Source organism: Phodopus roborovskii, unplaced genomic scaffold, assembly GCF_943737965.1.
Source record: "Phodopus roborovskii unplaced genomic scaffold, PHOROB, whole genome shotgun sequence".
Classification (NCBI taxonomy): domain Eukaryota; kingdom Metazoa; phylum Chordata; class Mammalia; order Rodentia; family Cricetidae; genus Phodopus; species Phodopus roborovskii.
The window spans coordinates 45,145,673-45,165,554 of NW_026126517.1; the positions used below are offsets into that span (position 1 = coordinate 45,145,673).

General features: G+C 42.2%; 1 protein-coding gene across 2 annotated transcripts in view; it reads left to right on the forward strand.

The window, feature by feature from the left end:
- Rora (RAR related orphan receptor A) overlaps positions 1 to 19,882 on the forward strand; it is a 701,488-nt gene that overhangs the window by 323,148 nt on the left and 358,458 nt on the right. The gene's annotated exons all lie outside the window — the stretch shown is intronic.

Consider the following 19,882-nt stretch of genomic DNA (forward strand, 5'->3'; position numbering starts at 1 on the left):
CTTCCAAACTGGTTGTTGATGTTCTGGATGTTTTAGTGATTTGCCTTTTGCCTGACTGTATCATCTGATGTTACATGGGAAATGTGGTACCCATGATCCCAAAGTCTGTCTCCTTCAAGTTAAGGATTGTTTGAATACCAGCTTGCACTCTTTGATGGATGCCTTCTACCTGAGGCCAGGGAGCTGGCTTAGCACTGGCTGCAATGTAAGGACTGGGATTCAGTTCCCCAGTACCCAAGTCAATGCTATGGCATCAAGTCTGTAATCCTAGCACTAGGGAGGCAAAAGCAGGGGAACCCTAGGACAAATTTAGGCTAGCTGAATTGGCAAGCTCTGGGTTCAGGTGAGAGATCCTGCTTTAATATGTAAGATGGAGAGTGATCCAGGAAGACACTAGACAGATATCGGCCTCTGACCTCCACTCTGTGTGTGTGTGTGTGTGTGTGTGTGTGTGTGTATGCACACACATGCATACAGAATAACTTGCATATACCACACACACACACACACACACACACACACACACACACACACACACACACAATGCCTTTTGTTTTCCAAGGGCCAAAAATGAGTCAGGTTGAGATATAAGTAAAACAGACAGTAGGACAGTAGGGCATTGGTTCCCTAGGGAAAGCCAGACTAACCAGGAAATGCAGAAGCAGATAAGCTGCCTGGGGTCAGTGGAGAGGATAAACAGGCCACATCCTAGGGAAGCCCCTCCCTGTGAGCCACCTGTTATGCCCTGTGCTTTACCTTTGCCCATAGCAGTGGCTGCATGCCCAGCTGCCCATCTCCCAGTGATTCCAGACTCTGTCAAGCTGACAGTTAACCTTAATTATCACATTACCTAAAGGGTCTGAAGGATTGCAGGTGGCTTTCTTCATGGTCTGAGAGCTGAATAGGGACAGCTGGACATTGGCTGTTCAGTACTCTCCCTGTCCAATCATTTTTAGTCATCTTCAAGTGGTCCCCTCATTTGTCTTCAGGAGGTGTGGCACAGCCTGCCAGTCTTCTTAAAGGTCCTAGAAGACCAGTTACTCTTAGCCTATACTCAAAGAAACAGAGGCTGACCCAGCTTCCCCGGGCAGGTGGAAATCATTCCTTTCATCACAGAAAGGAATATCTAAGGGTGTGCTGCCATCTTTAATCTATACCACATTCTTTCCATAGACTCAAGCAAAAAGTCTGCTTCTCAAGACAAAGCTTTCCATGGACCAAATGATGCATGGAATGGCTTTTTGTCTCTATAGCCCTTTATCCTTTCAGCCATGCTTGCCTTCCTCTTCCCCTTGTTCACTAAATCACCTCCCCTCCCCCTCCCTAAAACCTGTGCTTCAGAAGGACAAGAACCCCGAGATTCATTTGCCTGCAGGAGCCATGTCTATCTTGAGCTAGCTCTCTAATGGGAAGGGAAGGAAGGGTGCTTTTTCTCTGAATAAAAATATTCCCTGAAGTTTGGGGGAGGTAAAGCAGGCAGAAGAGACCAAGTTTGGATAGAGAGCTCTAGACCAGTAAACTATACACCACTCTGCGGCTGCAGTTCAATCCACTGCAGTTACTGCTGGGCCGCGGACCTTGCTTTCTGTGTAGGCTGTCCACGTATTCACTGCCCCCCCCCTTTGCCTTCATTCTTCTCTTCTTGTTCCATGCATACATGTGGTTTTATATTTTTATATTTGTTTATTTCTTGGCTGCAGACAGTCAAATTTATAAAATCACCCTAAGCTGTTTGGTTTTTTTTTTCTCCCCTCGGTAACACAGGGATCCCACCATTCCAAGAAAGATCCAGGGTTATAGTCCCAGAGAGGGATTTATAAAAGGGGGGAAATGCTTACAAAGGATGTGAGGGTCTTATTCAGTGGTCTTTTACAATTGTTCCAGAAGCTAGCCTCTCATGTCTGTGTCATTCTCTCTTCTTCCTCCTCTCCTCCTATCTCACGTGCACACTCTCTTTGGGATGCTTTCTTCTGTTCTATGTTGAGAAGCACAGCACAGTCCTTTTATTCCATTTGTCACTCACAGGCGCACAGTCCGTTGAAAAGCACACTGGCCTTCACGGTTGCCACAATACTGCTGTGGCCCCTGGAGCCTCCAGCCACACGAATCTGTTGATGTGTGGCTTTTCTGTTGTTTTGTAGCTCCTGGTGTTAGCAGTAGGGAAGAAGAAAATCTAAAATGAGGGGAAACTTATGAAAGATAAAGCCAGTTGTGGCCAAGGACTTCTGCTGGCCCAGTGGGTTACAGAGAACTTTGTATTGTGGATCCTTGGTAGCTGTGTCATTTAAGTTTCTCAGTTGCCTCAGAATGAGCTTCCTAAACCCTAAATGTCCTCTTATGTATCTTGTCTGCTGCATCTTTTTTTTTCCTCTTTTGTCTACTTAAATAGTCCTATGTTCCTTTTACATTTTTTTCTGAATTATTTTTAAGTTACTTTATATGTATGTGAGTATTTTTATGCATGAGCACGTGGGTGCCTGCAGTGTCCAGAAGAGACATCAGATCCTGCAGAGCTGGATTTGCAAGTGATTAGGAACTACCAGACCTGGGTGCTGAGAACCGAACTCTGGTTCTCTGGAAAACAAGCAAGTGCTCTTAATGACTGGGCCATCTCTCGGGCCCCTACTCTTACACTTTCTGTAAGAATCAAATTGTGTTTCTACTTATGAAGCGAGTGTACAGTCAAGGGAGGATGCTTGGGATGTTAGTAGAAAGGGAAAAAGACAGTGAACATCTGTGGTACCAATGCTTGCCAATAACCATGCTCCCTCGTTCATCTGTTTGTTTAACAATACCAGTGACCTACCTGCCATGTGCGGTATGTGCATATGGGCATACAGATAAAGCAAAGAGAGCAGAGATCTCTGGTCTGTGTTGCAATGGAGAGACAAATGCTGATAAAGCTGTATACTATTCCACCCTCTGCTTGTATTTTAGGCCCAGCCCCTGAAGAATACTTTTTAATGTGATCCATATATAGTTTTAAGCCAACATATAAGTTATTTCATCAAGTATTATTAATACTTATCATAAGTTGGGACCAGAGAACCTCAATTGAAGAACTGTCTCCATTAGAGTGGCAAGAGAGCTTTTTTTTTTTTTAATCTTGAAGTATATTTATTTATAACTGCAGTACACTGAAAACAACTTGTCAAATAGTAGGGCATTGTTTAAACAGATCCTGGCACACTCAAGTGTTGAAATGTGATACTGCCACTGAAAACTGTGGTGCAGAATTATTTGACCTGGGAAAATATTGATCATGTGTTGTTAAGGCAGTGATTCACAGTATATGAGAATCTGCTGGTGAGACTCTTGCAATACTGATGCCCAGGGTCTAAGACCAAAGATTCTAATTTTACTTGTCTGATCTGGGACCCAGGTGCTTGAATCTTTCTAAGTCCAATTAAAATTGGTTTGGGGACAATTACAGATCTACATGCAGTTGCAAGAAATGATACAAACTATCCTAGTTAACTACATTCATCTCCATGATAAAAGGCTTTATATCAGTTCACAGCTCCAGGGTACCATCCATCACAGCAGGGAACCATGGCAGCATGAGCTTGAGGCAGTGGTTACATTGCATCCACAGTCAGGAAGCAGAGAGAGGGACAAATGTGCTCTCACCCTGCTTCCTTCCTCCTTTTTCTTCAGTTCAGAACTCCTGCCCAGAGAGTGATGCCACCCACATTTAGGGTGGGTCTTCCCATCTCAGTTAACTAATAAGGTTATCTCTCACAGCTGTGCCTTGTTTTCTAGGCGATTCCAGGTTCTGTCAAATTGACAGCCAATGCTAACCATTACACAAACTGCAGTTTCCCCCATTAGTAGTATCTTGCAAAACCACAATGCAATATCTCAAGCAGGATATTGACCTGGGTACAGTCATGCTGAAGTACACTAACACCATGCAGAAGATCCCTTGTGATGGGGTATGTAATTGTCCCATCTGTCCCATCACAAGTCAGTGCCACTAACTCCTATTATTTACCCCAGAGAACCACTAACTTTTTCTCATTTATCATTCAAATGTTCTTGAAATGTACTGAGCTATGTTTTTCTGTCCTCTACAGGGCTTTTACTTTGTTTTGAAGATGGGACACAGGTCCTCATGCATACTGGGCAGGCTCTCTACTTCTGAGCTCCACTCCCATCTCCCAGAGAGGATGTCTGACCTCTGTCTTCCACTTCAGTGACACCCTCCTCTGTTCCTTCCAGCTGCTGAGCCTATCATTCATATATATATATATATATATATATATATATATGTATATATATGTAATATATATATATATATGTGTGTGTGTGTGTGTGTGTGTGTGTGTGTGTGTGTAATATTGTAGTAAGGCTTACTACTGCTATGATGAAACACCATGACCAAATATAACTTGGAAAGGAAAGGGTTTGTTTGATTTACATATCCTGATCACAGTCTCTGGATGGAAGACAAGGCAGAAACTCAAACTGGGTAGGAACCAGGAGGCAGGAGCTGATGCAGAGGCCATGGAAGAGTGTTCTTTACTGGCTGGCTCCTCATGGCTAGTTCAGCCTGCTTTCTTATAGAATTCAGGACCACCTGCCCAGGGTTGACACTACCCACAATGAACTAGGCCCCACCCTATCAATCACTAATTAAGAAAAATACCTTACAGGCTTGCCTGCAGTCAGATCTTATAGAAGTATTTCGTCGATGTTCCTTCCTCTCAGATGACTTTAGCTTGTGTCAAACTGACATAAAACTAGCTAGCAAAAACATAATCCTGTAGTTACCCTTTGTGTCTTTTAATTTGTTGGCAATAATTTTTATTCCTTTGTTTCAAGTACAAATGCAATTGATTGTTTAAACATTATTTATTACAGCTGATTTAAAATATCAGACACTTTTGACACCTGTGGTGGTTTGAAAGAAAGTGGCCCCAAAGGGAGTGCACTATTGGGAGGTGTGGCCTTGTTGGAGGAAGTGTGTCACTGTGGGAGTGGGCTTTGAGGTTTCTTTCGCTCAAGCTTCCCTCGGTGTGGCAGTCTACTTCCTGCTGCCTGTAGGATGCAGCACTCTCAGCTCCAGCAGCACATCTGCCTGCCCACTGCCATGCTCCCCATCCTGACCATAATGGACTGAAGCTCTGAAACTGTAAGAGAGCCACCCTCAGTTAAATGTCTTCTTTCTTTCTTTCTTTCTTTCTTTCTTTCTTTCTTTCTTTTTTTGGCAGCAGTGTTTTTTAATTTTATTTTTAAATATCTTTTACATTCCAACCACAGTTCTCCCTCCCACTCAATGATTTTTTTTTATTTTATATATTGATCCCAGTTCCCTCTCCCTCCCTCCCTCCTTCCCTCCCCCTTTTCCTCTTTCCCACCCTCACATGCCCCATGACCACCCTTTCCTCCCATCCTCCCCAACTCCACATGTAGGGTAATGCCTTCCAGAAGGGGTCATCTAAATCTGTCAAGTCATTTGGAGTAGGGACTAGGCCCTCCCTCCTGCCTCTAGGTTAAGGGAGCATCCCTCCATGGGGAATGTGCTCCCAAAGTCCTTTTGTGCACCAGGGATACATCCTGGTTCCACTGTCAGAGGTCCCTTAGACTGTTCAGTCCTTCTAGCTGAGACCCATGTTCAAAGGGCCTGGGTCGGTTCAATGCTGGATTCCCAGCTATCAGTCTGGGGGTGGGGCATTAGCTCCTCCTTGTTCAGGTCAGCTGTCTCTGTGTTTTCTGCAGCCTGGACTTGTCCTCCCTCTCTGCATCTGGATTCCAGTTTGGCTCAGTGTTTAGTTGTGGGTGTTTGTGTCTATTTCCATCAGTCACTAGATGAGGGCTCTATGATGGTGGATAAGTTAGTCATCAATATGGCATGAGAACTTTTTTGTAGGGGTCTATTCTTGATTTCTAATGTATGGAAGAGGGACTAGCCCACTGTGGGCAATGCCATCCCTAAGCTGATAGGTCTGGACTGAATAAGAAAGGTAACTGAGCAAGGCAGTAAGCAGTGTTCTTTTATCTTTTGTGCTTCAGTTCCTACTTTAGCTTCTGCCCTGATCTCCCATTCATAGATCGTGACCTAGACCTGCAAGCCAAATAAACCCTTTCCTTCCCAGGTTGCCTTTGGTCATAATCTTTAGCACAGCAACAGAAAACAAAATGGAATACTAGTATATTTTTTCCTGCCAACTGACAGTGGTCATAGGTTATGTTTATGTGTGTCTTTTCAGGTTGTTTACCTGTCTTGGATTGAATCTAAAGCATACATCTCTGAAGGAGCTAAGCCCTTGCCATACTAGGCTGCCCCCAGGTCAACTGCTGAGCAAATTCTTTTACCCACTTTTTCTCCCCGAACTTTGGCCCGACAGATGTTTACAAATGGTTTTTACTTAAACCAGAGTCTCTGGACCCCAGCACTCATCCCAGAGAACGTTTTGTTGAACATAATTGTCTTAGGAGTTGTACGCTACTTCAGAGCATCCCTATCCTTATTGATCTCTGTTAAAGTGGATGACATTTCCCACTTTTAACTGTAACAATCAACAATGTCTTGGAATTCTGCCACTGCAGGGTAGAGGTAAACAAGGGCAAAATTGCCCCTGATTGAGAATCATTGTTTCTAGGCTGCAAAGAAATTTCCCCATCTTGTAAATTATGGTGTTTGTAACAAAACTGAACTTGGAGTGTTTGTGGGCTTGCTCCACACTGAAGCTGTAGAGAGACAGTGGAGACAGGAATGACAAGGCCAATGAAGGAAAAGGTACCACTTGAGATAACTATTGTGAGCATCCTGCTGGGTACAGTTCCGGACACATACAGCAAGATAATGCTGAACACCATAGTTAAGTGTCAGGCCTCTGTATGTGGTGGGCGGGGAGGAAATTACATTTCTTTTGGGATAGTCAGGTTGGAAGCCAATAAAGTGGCAAATTATTGAATGGGCCTCCTTTTTTTAATAAACATATTTTTCCTCTTTCTTTTTCGTCAGTCCTGTGGTGAGCAAGAGGAAACAGGTGAAGATATTACAAAGAGCTTCAAATGCTAACTCCCTTTGGTGCACGGCCCCCTGGCTGGATGTGTTATTTCCTTCTTGAGTGGTTTTTAAATGCAACTGTTGTTCAGAAAAAGAGTTACCCTGTTTTCCAACACTTTCTCTTTCATTCTCTGTCTCTTTGTCTCTGTCTCTATGGTGTTTATGTGGTAAAAAGAAAGCCTGGGGGTTGTTAAATAATAACCTGAAGTGCCAGAGTGGCCATCTCATGTTTTGAAAGACTCACCTGTTACTGCCAGCCTGGTAGAGTAAGCTCCGTCTTGCCTTACTAAGTGATGCTGCTGAGCTTTACTCGGGGAAAGTGACATTTGTCCCAGTGGGTGCAAAAGGTATTTCTGAAGAGCTGAGTCGGTTAAGAAAAGCCTTTGAGAGCAAGGGTGGGGTAACACAGATCTCTGGTGAAGTCCACCTGTCCAGCAGTGGGTTGGTCAAGCTCACACAGGTCCTGAGGCTGGCATTTCTTTAGGTCAGTGGTTCTTAGATGGTTGCCAACTTAAGGCCTCCCCTAGGAGGTTAACAAAGCATGCGGGAAGGGAGGCTGGGCTGCAGGAGAAGCGGAAATGGTAAGGTTTGTTTAGTGGGTGAATATCTCCTTCACATTAAGAAAAAATGAATTAAACTGAGAAAATAAAAACCTAACCCCATTGGCAGATTTATATCTGGGCCATTTCATCTTTCTGTTCCCTAATTTCAATATTGATAAAAGTCAGGCCATTTGGGATTTTTGTTTTGTTTTGTTTTTTGTTTTTGTGTCCCCCTCAAATCCAATCTACTTTGCCAGAATGTTGAACCAATGTAGAGCGAACTCAGACACGAACAACCATAACAATGGATTGATTCAAATGAAGCTGCTAAAATTCAGTGATTTTTTTAAACCTGCACAAAATACTGAAATCACCCCTTAAAAGCCAGGACAGAGGGTAACCTAGTGAAGGACAGAGTGACAAGTACCAAGGGAAATTTGGGTGGAAGATTGGCCTTCGTGGATTTAATCTGCAAATTGGGTGGGGGGAGCTCAGGGAAACCTCAAAAATGTCTAGGGAACCAGAGGATAAACTGAGGTGTGGTTGATCCAAAGAAAACATCTTCACCCCAGAGAGATGGAATCTTCTCTATATCTTTTTTTAAGGTGACTCTGGGTGGGAGTCCTAATGGGGAAGGGGAGACAGGAAGACATGTCTTCAAAACACACTCTAGTAACCCAGATGCCATGCCCACAGAGGAGCCAGCCTGCGTGCTTGCTTTGAGACTCAGAGTTCTAAAGCGGCACATAGAGAGGCCAAGGCTTGCATTCTTTTATAAACATCAACAACACACTTTTTGTTTTAATAGAGAGGACTTTCGAGATCAATAGCCCAATCCCCTGTTCTGCCAGAGTATTCAAGACAGATCTTACTGATAGGATCATGTCTGATAATCACCAGTGTCACCTCATGTTCTTTGTAAAAAAGGACTTTTTATCATTCATTTGTATAGTCAAAATAATCACAAAAACTGTCTTAGGGTGTTTGGAGAATGAAGGAAAAATGTTTCAGATCACATAAGTAGCACAGTGGTATATTAAATGGCACACGCATTTGTTGTGTTAGCCTTTCATTGCTTTGCTTTGTTTGTTTATGGCTGTTTGCTTTTTCCTTCACCAAAGTAGCAGCTAACATTTCTGAGTGTTTACCATGCCCCCAGGTCTGTCCTAAAACTCATACACTCAACCTGACAGCCCTGTAATAACATACATACTATAATGTGCATAGTATAATTGCACATACTATAATTATTCCTATTCTGCTGAGGAACAAACTGAGGATCAGAAAGAAACCGGGAAAAAAAAAAGATTAAAAACTACCCAAGACCACCTGACTGGTTACTAGGAAACCAACATTCAGCCAAATAGTGTGGTCCCAGGACCCTTACTTTTGGCCAGGGAACTTACTTGCCTCCCTGCAGAGACATATGCAATTGTTCAAAGCCATGATTTTATGGAGATTAAGGGCATAAATCTAACACAGAGACACAGCTTGAGTCTATCACATTAAAATTGGGCAGGAGAGTCATTGCAAAGGCAGGAAGGTAAAGGCTAGGGAGATGACTCCAAGAGCTGCTGGGTTATTGATGGTCTTCAAGTCTTATCCTCAAATCTATGTAAAACACTCTACAAGGGGCAGAATTATGCTTACAAGCAGATACACCATGGATCTGAAGTTTAAATTAATGCACTGAGAAACAAAGACAATAGAAACAAACACAGATTGTGCGTACCTGGTGTGTGGGATATGCTGTGGAATTTTCTTTGAGCCAAGCTGCTGCAGTGACATAAGGAAAGGACATGATCTCTGGGTGCAAGGATCTCCATAAGGAAAAGTGAACACAGTAAGTCACTACGGTAACATGAATTCTATTGGGGCAGTGTCTTTGGAGTTTAAGATTGCAGAAAAAGGTTATGTACCAGGAGAAATCTGTAACACAACTGAGAAGGGTAATGCAAGAACAAGCTCAGGAAAGGGTCTAGTTTCAGGGAGGGTCTTGGTATAGTGTCTAGAAGTTTCCCAGCATAACCCCGAAGCACCAGAGGGGTTGGAACATATGCCTGGGCTCTGAGCTCTGACTGTTTTTCTTTCTGAGTCCTACCAGCCACCTACAAGGTGACATGGAGTCCACAGCATTCACTGTACCCTAAGAGCATGAAAGCCGGTGAGGGGACATTAATGACATTTCTGTAACATTAGGAAAGTCTATTCACTTAATGTAGCCTTCTACCTACTTGATTCTTCCCCAGCCCAAACTCACTGCAGTGGAGTGTGTGTTTTCAACGTGTGTATACTATGGAGAGACGTTTGAAGTGGGGTGTTTGACACATTTCGTTTTCCTTGAATAGAAATGAATACAAATCATGTCTCATTAGAGTACTGCTAGTGTATGATTTAGGCAATTTTACCATTATCTGCAAAGAGAAGAAATCATGGATACATTCAGACATAATTCAGGAGTATGAAAGTGAAGGCTGCTTTCATTGCTCTGACTGCTGGGTTTTCTGTATTTATTTTACTTAGACTTCTGAAGTAGCAAGTATCAGGAACCCAGAGAGTGTTGTCTCCAATGGTTGGAAGAGTTGTCATTGTGGAATGAATTCATGAGTTTTACAGGAGCCTTTGGTGTTTTCATTCACTTTTACTCATGCTTAGTTATTTCTCTCTTTCTTTAGTTAGTCATCTTTCATTGTGTATGTATGTGTATATCTTTGTAGTAGTATGTGCACCTGTGAGTGCAGTGATAATAGAAGCCAGAAGGGGGCATCTGACCTGTCCCCCACCCACACACAGGACTAGAATAGCAGATACTCCAGAGCCACCTTGTGGCTAGGAATCAGACTCTGGTTCTCTGCAAGAGCAGCATGTACTCTTAATCACTTAGTAATGATGCTGAGGATTGGCCTTTTTTATGTGTTCTCCTGGAGAAACATCTATTTAAGTCCTTTGACCTTTTTTGAGATGGTTTGTCTGGGGTAGAGCTATGCCAGTTCTTGAGATTTTTTTTTAAATGACACTTTGATGAGGTCATTTCAGTACCTTTATGTCCTCTGTGTGCATTACTTTTATGTTACTGTGACAAAACACCATGGCCAAAGATATCTTAAGGAAGAAAGAGTTCACTTTGGCTTAAGGTTCTAGAGGGAGAGTCTATAATGGAGAGGGAGCCATGGCTGCAGGCTGCTGAAGCTGGAAGCTGAGTGATCACACCTTCAACCACAAACACAAAGCAGAGAGAATGAATTGGCAGTACTTTCAAAGCTTGCCTGCAGTGAAATATTTCCTGCACTGCTCCTTAACTGCCCCATAACCTCCCCAAACAGTGCAACCAACTGAGTAGCAAATGCTCTGTTACCTAAACCCATGGGGGAACATTTTCATTCAAACCATTGCACCTCTAGAACCAAAACAAAACCTCCTCCTCTTCCTCCTTCCTCCTCTGCTTCTTTTAAATTTTACATGTCTGGGTGTTTTGCCTGCTTTTATGTCTGTGCACCATGTGTGTTCATTTCCCATGAAGGTCAGAAGAAGGCATCAGATCCCCAGAACTAGAATTACAGAGAGTTTTAAGCTATCATATGCATGCTGGGAACTGAACTCAAGTTCTTTGCAAAATCAGCCAGTACTGTTAATTGCTGAGCTACCTCTCTAGCCCCTAACAAAGTTTTGAATTAAAAAAAAAATTATTATTCTCATTTTGATGAAAGTCCAATTTGTCTTTTTTTTTTTTTTTGTCACTTGTGCTTTTGATGTCAAATCTAAGACAACTTTGGCCATTCTAAAATCATAAACTTACTTCAATGTTTTATTCATAGTGTTTATATTTATGTTTTTGGTCCTAAATTCAAATCTGATTAATTTTGAGTTTCTTTTACATTTAATATAATATAGGAGTCTTTCAAAAATATATCCTAACTGTCCTCAAACCATTGTTTGAAAAGACCAGTTTTTTTTTTTTTATTTCCTGGTGTCTAAACCTTTTAATATTTTATTCACCAACTAAATATCTCAGGATCATATAAAAGTGATTAGGGTCCTATATTTAGAGAACTTGTTTTCTCTCAAGAATAAGACACAGTAAGAGAAATCAGAGTGAGGGCTGAGAGATGCCTCAGAGGTTCAGAGTGCATACTGCTCTTGCAGAGGACCCAAGTTCAGTTCCCAGTGCCCATGTGGGTCAATTCACCACTGCCTTTAAGTTCAATTCCAGAGGGTCTAATTCCCTCTTCTGACTTTCATGGGCACCTGTACTCACATGTACACACACACACACATACATACGTGCACCATAATTAAAAATAAATTTACAAAGAAAATCATAATGATAACTGTTGATTAATCTTACTGTTATATTCTTATAAAATATCAAAAACCAAGCTATATCCTGTGGAAACTAAGATATACAAGAAACATAACAACTTATCACACTGAAAGCCATTGAGAGAAACATGAACTTTTAATTTTTTATAAGACTATATAAGGTCTTAAGAAATTCCTGCACCTGTATTTGAGTTTCACACATGGTTAATGGGCTGTGTGCTTCATATTTATCTCCCATGGTGAATTAGTTCTCACCCTTGATTGAGATTCTGTCTTTTAAAAACATGTCCCTCTCACTATTGCAAATACCTCTAAAACAGCATTTACCATGTTGAATTGTAACCAGATTTCTTTCTTATTAACCCTCAAGGAGAAAACTATGTTGATGTGACATCATAAACTAGCCAGGCACAGGATACATCCTCGGTGAATTTAGTAAACAAATGTCTAATTGAGGACACTAGAGGTGGTGCCACCAGTCCTTTTACAAAGCACCGGAGTCTAGTTCCCCCTCATTCATGTTGGACAGCTCACAACTTCCCTTAAGAGGGGATCTGAAGTCCTCTTCTGGCCTCCACAGGCTCGTGCACTTACGTATGCATACAGAGACCCACAGACACATAATTTCAAAAGAACGATAATAGAGATGGGACTTCTTTTTTTAAACTTCCTGACATGATCATATAAAATTCACGCAAAGGACTTCAGAAAAGAAAAACCAGTCAAATAAAGCACCAACAAGCAGGACACATCCTTTTATAGGTAAACTGAGGCCATAAAGCAGCTCACATTGCCTCAATCTGATAACAATGGCTTAAAGCAATGAAAAGATGGTGTGTGTGGGCTCTAGCACAGTGGTGCCTAGGACTTCCAAGGAGAACATTGTCTTTGGCCTGGGAAGAAAGATCTTAAAGTCAGATTGGAGCCCAATGTGACCCAGATGTCTCAAGTCAGCAAAATCATTTGTCAGAGGAATCCGGCACACTCCAACAGCGTGGTGGTCTTCCAGCCTTCCCTCTTCCCACGGAAACCCACAAATGATAGAGCCCAGAAAGCAACGAGCTTGGAAAAAGCCTTCTCTAAAGGGCGGAGACTCAGCTCAGGAAATTAATCCTCCATACTCTAGTTGTCACATTCACAACTCATTAGCTCCAAGTTCTTGCAAGAGCGTTGTGGCCGCTGCAGCTTGGTATACTTGAAACAGTAGAAATATGTGGGCTTCCCGAAGGGTGTGGACACTAAAAGCCTTGGCTCTCCCAGCTCTGGTTTTTTTTTTTTTTTTTTTTTTTTTTTCCCCCTAAGGAAAACTTACATTAAATCCACTGAACAACTGTGGTCTTCAAAGGAATTTTAGGAGAACTCGATCCCTAAGTTAAACAAGCAAAAAGGTTGAAAATAATTACCATGAAAAATAATATCGTACAGAGCTCCCTGGGTGGCCTGCTGTAGCCTGCCACCAGGTAGAAGAAGCCAAAACATTCAGCTTCCTCAGAGCTTCATGTTCCCAGTAAATGTACTGAGAACTTGAACTCATTCATGTGTCTAAGGACTGGCTTCTTGCAGCCACCATAGGTCTCCATCACACATCACAGACTCTCCCCATTGGTAATTCCCACTGAAGCATCACCATCTGATATGCTGGCAGGACAGTGGTGGACACATCTTTACGGGCAGGTTAGGGAAGAGTGTGGCTGGTAAGTGGCTGACCTAGGTTCTCACCCTGACACTTTACCCATGAGACCCTCTGCAAGTCAGGTCACCACTACTGAGTCTTGGTATTTGTTGTTATTGTCATTGTTCTGGTGACCAAATGGGATTTGTTGTGAGCTTATTATGAGCAACATGCTCTGATAGATGCTATTTAAGTTTTCTCAGCATGAGTGCAAATCATGGCCTATAAGACAAGTCCAGCCCACAAGTGTTCATATGAATAAAGTCTTACTGAAAAACCATGTACCCCACTTTCTATGTTCCATATGGTGATTATATCACAATGGGGGTGGCTGAGATTGGTCGGGACAGTCTAGGAATGGAGCCAAAGCATTTACTTTCCTCATGGTTTGTGCACCATCTCTGACCTCTAAGCTGGAATGTAAGACCTCCTTTCTGCTTATTATCTTGTGCTCCATCATGTTTATGAACATGGAATTTTGGCCAGGGAGATGACCTGAATTCAGTCCCTGGGACCCTCCAGATAGAAGAAGAGAACCAGCTCCCTCAAACAATCTCTTGACCTTGTGAAACTTATCACATGTGTGCCCCCCCAAACAAATACAAAGTAAATACTAAAAAACATACTTTAAAGACTAAAAAAAACCCCTTCTTTATAAGGGTTTCATCTATGCCGCCATGAACCCAGCTTCACTCTGGAATAAAGAAAAAAAAAAAAACCTATACATTGTGATGTTCTGGCATATTAATTTTATGAAGAATCAGGCATAAAATGAGACTGTCATCAGTTTTATTGAACATTTAACCACAGGCTGGGTAATACCAGATATAAGATAAATAGTTGTTTGGGGTTCTCTCTCTCTCTCTCTCTCTCTTTCTCTCTCTCTCTCTCACACCTTTTTCCTATTTGGTAAAATTGATGTTGTTGTTAAAAACTAGGTTGTTTTAGGTAGGTCCAGTAAAGCTAGTGGGTACCTATGCCACAAAGCAGGTGTAGGCTGCTTGGCATTCTCTACCCCTTTTGTGAATTCCTTTGTGAAAGATACATTCCATGATATCTTATACCTGCAACCTACAAAAGTCACCTTTAGTTCCACAAAGTATTATGTGGGGGAAATTTAAAACATCAGTTGGTGTTTCATTATCACAATTCAATGGAGCTAATATTGCTAATTGGAGGTGGGAGTGGCTCAGTGGAGAGTACTTTGTATTCAAGAATAAACTTAGAAGTATCATCATTAAGTTCATATAGTAAGAATCTCTTAGAGGTGAATTAATTACTTTTCATTATCTGGTACTTAGTCATAAAATGCTGTCACCCTTACTGTGTCATCCTTCAAAGTGCTCTGTACATGTTCCTGATACTGCTGAACAGTATGAGCTCACTACACGTCATGTGCACAACTTGGGAATTATCCTGCTAGAAATAGCGTTCTTGTGCAATAGCAGGTTCTCCAACCTTGTGCATACTCATGGAACAGTGTTTAGTGGTGTGCCCATTCATTCATTCATTCATTTATTCCTCAAACCTACTTTGATCCAGAAATCAAGATACAAAGCATATACACACATGAGCACACACACACACACACACACACACACACACACACAATCCAACACACATGCATGTTCATGCACACACACAGGCACACATCACACACATAACCTTTGTATGTACAAATTCACATTCTGCTGTGCCAGATTTTAGGAAGACAGTCAGGGATGATGGCAGATTCAGAGGTCAGTGATGTCAGGTGGAATTGGGGTCCCTGAGAGTTCAGACAAGAATCTGAGAAGATGTTGCTATGGATATAAAACCTGAAAACTGAGAAGAAACTAGGAAAGATGGATGAAACTAGGAAATGTCAAGTGAGACAACCCAGATTCAAGATAAATATTACATATTGTCTCTTGTAGGCAGACCATAGCTTCTAATTGTTACCTATGTGTATTTACATGGAATGAATATAGTGTACTAGCAAGGGACCCACGGGAGGGGAAGAGGTATAGTAAATTCTTACTTTAAAGTTAATTTCCAATTTGCTTGCCATTGCCGAGATAGCATTGCAAATTCTCATGCATTTCATAGCACCTCCTTTAATGTCAACAACATAGCCACAAATCATTCCGCAAGTCTCAGAAACAAGTAAGCCCTGGAAGGTCACTGTTAACAAAGATCTAGACTTTATTTAGACTCTATAACCAGTTATTTGGTTATTTACATTAAGAGTTCCTCTCCTGCCCCAGTGTCCAATCCAGGACACTTACTGCATTTAGTTCCTCTGATCCCAGGCAACTACATATAAAACCTCAATATGCCACATAAGACATGTTAAGCCTGTAGAGACAGGAGGAGAAAGAACTATTGCTATATTTGAAAAAGACTATAAAAAAAATCTTCCCTTAAAAAAATGTGTATGTGTGTGCTGTGTGGTGTGTGTGTGTGTGTGTGTGTGTGTGTGTGTGTGTGTATGTGTCTGTCTGTCTGTCTCTTTGTCTCTCTGTGTTTCTCTGAGTATCTATGTTTATGTATGGGTTATGAACTATATGACATGTATATGAAGATCAAAGGACAACTTCTGCTGTGAGTTCTTTCCTTTTACTTTGTTTAAAACAAGGTGATTTGGCTTTCACTCTGTACACTATGATAATTGGCCCTCAAGTTTCTGGAGGATTCTCCTGTCTTCCCTGTCCATCTCACCAATGACTACACAATGACTACAGGCACATGTGCTACACATTTGTCTGTGTTCTGATATTCAAAACCAGGTCCTCACTGTTACACACTGAGCCATCTCTTGAGCCCCTGGCCTTCCTTCTCAAGTAGAGGATCTTCATAGCCACTGGGATATAAGGGCCTTTCCTCCCTCCTCTCCTAAGGTGAGTGTGTTCCACGAGGAGGGACAGTGCCAGAGTCTGAATAGGTGAGTCTTGTTTGATGAGTGTGATTATTGGTCTGGCTGTCCACAGCTCTTGCAAAAAATGACGCAGGTAAACGACCTCAAGCCTCATGTAGATTCAGCCCTTTGGTCCCCTAGCAATCCTTTGTTTGCTGGGGAAGAGGTTCAAGGACTGTCATTTGGTGCACCTTAGACTTTGTAAACCAAACTCTAAATTTAACAGGAAAATTACCAAATACATTCTAAGTACCTTTCAAGAGTTGAGCCAACACATGCGTGCTTTGGTGTGGTTTTAGAAAAAAGGAAAAAAAATAAACACAACTTTGATCTGCAGCAGGAATGCAACTTGGGAAAGTATGCAAAATTTCTGATGCCTGAATCTCTTTACTCCAACTTCCTTTGTAGGCCTGGCCTATTGTGCTCTGAAGTCCAATGTAATTGCTGCTCTCATGCATGTTGTGATGTGTTCTGAGGCTATTCCCAGTTGATGTCCTTGCTATGCATAAAGGAGAATCATGTCTGAGTTTGCAGACTTGGAATTTCTGGCAAGCAGTCATCTGTGGTGTGCCTCCAAATAAGCATAAAAAGCAACTGAACATTGCAGTGTTGTTTTAGATCTTTTTCTTAGATTGGCATGCCTGTAGTTGTAGCACTTACTTGGGAAGCAGAGGCAGGAGAAACGGGAGTTCAAGGCTAACCTGGCCTATAAGAGACACTTTCTGAGAAAAACAGTGAAAAAAAGGAAGGAAGGAAAGAAGGAAGGAAGGAGAAAAGAGAAAGAAAGGAAGGAAGGAAGAAGAGGGGAAAGAGGGAAGGAAAGAAACAGGGAGGGAGGGAAGGAAAGGAAGAGTAAAGGGAGAAAGGGAAAGAGACAGAGAGACAAAGAGAAATGTCTTTACATGAGATTACTGTCTTGGGAAAGAACACGGTGCTTGGGTCTGACTTGACTCAGACTCAGACCTAATACCAGCATGTTCTGACATGAGAAACATTTGCCCATTCTATGAGTGTCTGTCCTGGTTAATGAATGTGACGATGGAGAGAGCATAGAATGCCATGAGTATCTATAAGAACCAGGTTACCTGCTGGGAAAGCAAAAAGCTCACGTCATTGGTCTTGATGCTGTTGTGACACCAAGTGGATTTCTGTGAAAGGGTTTGGGTCCTCATCACACACATTTGGGTGTAATGACTTCCTAACCATGGCAAAGGTCTCATTAGTTTCTGGTACATGGATATTTGCTAGATAAAAACCCTGTCCTGGGCTATGGAAGTGGCTCAGTGTGTGAAAGATTTGAGTTTGGGTGTCTAAACTCAAGTAAACCACATAAAAAGCCAGGTGCATGGAGCATGCTTACAATCTCAGTGATGATGAGTTTGGGGGGGGGAGACAAGCAGATCCATGAAAGTTTGTCAGCAATGGTCCTGGCCACCTTGATGAGGTTCTAACCAATGAGAGAGCCTGTCTCAAACAGTAAGTAGAGAGTGCCTCAGGAGTAACATCTGAGATTGTTCTCTTATCTAAGCTCTCTCTCTCTCTCTCTCTCTCTCTCTCACACACACACACAGACTCTCACACACAGATACACTCACACACACACACAGACTCTCACACACAGACACACTCTCACACACGCTTGCACATGTGCACACTCACACACACACTCTCACACACAAAGACACACACACTCTCTCTCTCTCTCACACACACACACACACACTGTCTCTCTCTCACACACACACCTCTCCTCTCCACTGTCCTGCCATTGTTACTACACTGCCACATACTTGATGGCTTCTTCTGAGGCCAAGGTTCGAGGCCAAAGTTTACTTTTGTCATAAACACCCGAAAGGACAACTTAAACAGAGGAAATACTTACTTGGACCTGTGATGAAGCAGAGTATCATGGGGGAAGAGTGGGGCAGAGCCAGCTAGCCATCCTCATAGCAGGGGGAGATGAGAGTGGGCTTCCTCCTCCTCCTGTGGTTTCAGCCTCTTGGACAGTGCCTCCTACATTCAGGAAAGGCCTCTGACTCTTACTGAGTTATCTGTGGAAAATCCATCTCAAACAAACCCACAAGCATGCTTTATAAATCTCACAGGAGTGTCTCAATACAATCAAGTGGAGAATCAGGAGCTACTGATCACATCCATCAAGGGCTATCATATGAACTGCCCTTTAAGCAGAAGCCTAAAGAGCAGATATAACTGCCCTCTCCAAAATCTCTATCATTCACAGATGCCCTGGCTTCTTTGTTATATAATTAAATGCTCAGTCTCCCCCTCATATAGTGTTTGTACCTTAAGCATATGTTTACTTTACTTTTCAAAAATCCCCATAACACTTGGCCTAATAGTTGTGACATACAGTGAATAGTAGATAGTTCAGTAAATAGCACCTGGTATCTGTAGCCAATTGTAGTCCATGGAAGAATAAGGCAGTCTTGCTTATTATCAGTTCATGAATATTAGAAAGCCCTGGTAGGAAGTCTGATTGAATCCTAATACCATCATTGCAAAGACCACTTTATGGAGATCTTTTCTTTGACCTAATCAACCCTGATTAGTCCTCAACAGTGAGGGAGGGAAGCTGGACTGGCAACTGAGACAGACAGAGAATCCCAAATCTCATTCTCTGGACATTGCTGTGAACTTATTGTCTTGCGTAAGCTCCTGCTCAGCTTGCCTCCTCTCTCTGTCTCTCTCTGTGTGTCTCTGTCTCTGTCTCTCTCTCTCTCTCACACTCTCTCTCTCTGGGATCTAAGTATGAAGGATAGATGAAAAGAAACACCTTAAAAATTCAGAAGAGCAGGATGAAACAGTTGTCAGGGCAGAATTATCTTCAGCATCATTTACTTAACGCCTTGTCCATTTAATGATTTTTCCAAGGGGAAAGCCACCTATAATTGCCACTAGTCCTTTTTGATTTCCTGGAAGTCAGGGAAGCCTCTTCTTTAAAGGCTTTGAGAAAGCCACCATTTGGGAACAGCTGGGGTTACTTGAAACTTTGAACAAATATTTATAGTACTTAGTATGTGGCCAGCCACATGCTGGACACTGGGACACTGTCTGACACCTGAGCTGCTCAACCACCTTTCCAGAGACTCTGTAAACAAGAGGCTGTCAATCATGACTCTAGCAAGTGGTGACTGGGCCCAGAGTGTAAGCTGAAAGCATTTTATCGAGATGACTATTTCTTCTCTGGTGAGATATCCCAGGATACTTTGTGTTATTGGTTAGGTGAGTGACACCCCTGGAATTTTCATGGTAATAAAAGCCTACCCTCACAAATCACCAGCTCAATGTCAGACATTTGCCACCTATTCATTCAGCTCTATTTTGATATTGGACCATTTTTTTCAACTAAGGACATTGGAAATTGGTATTGCCATAGTTATGATGGGAACTGAATTGGTTAGTTTCAACTGTTATCT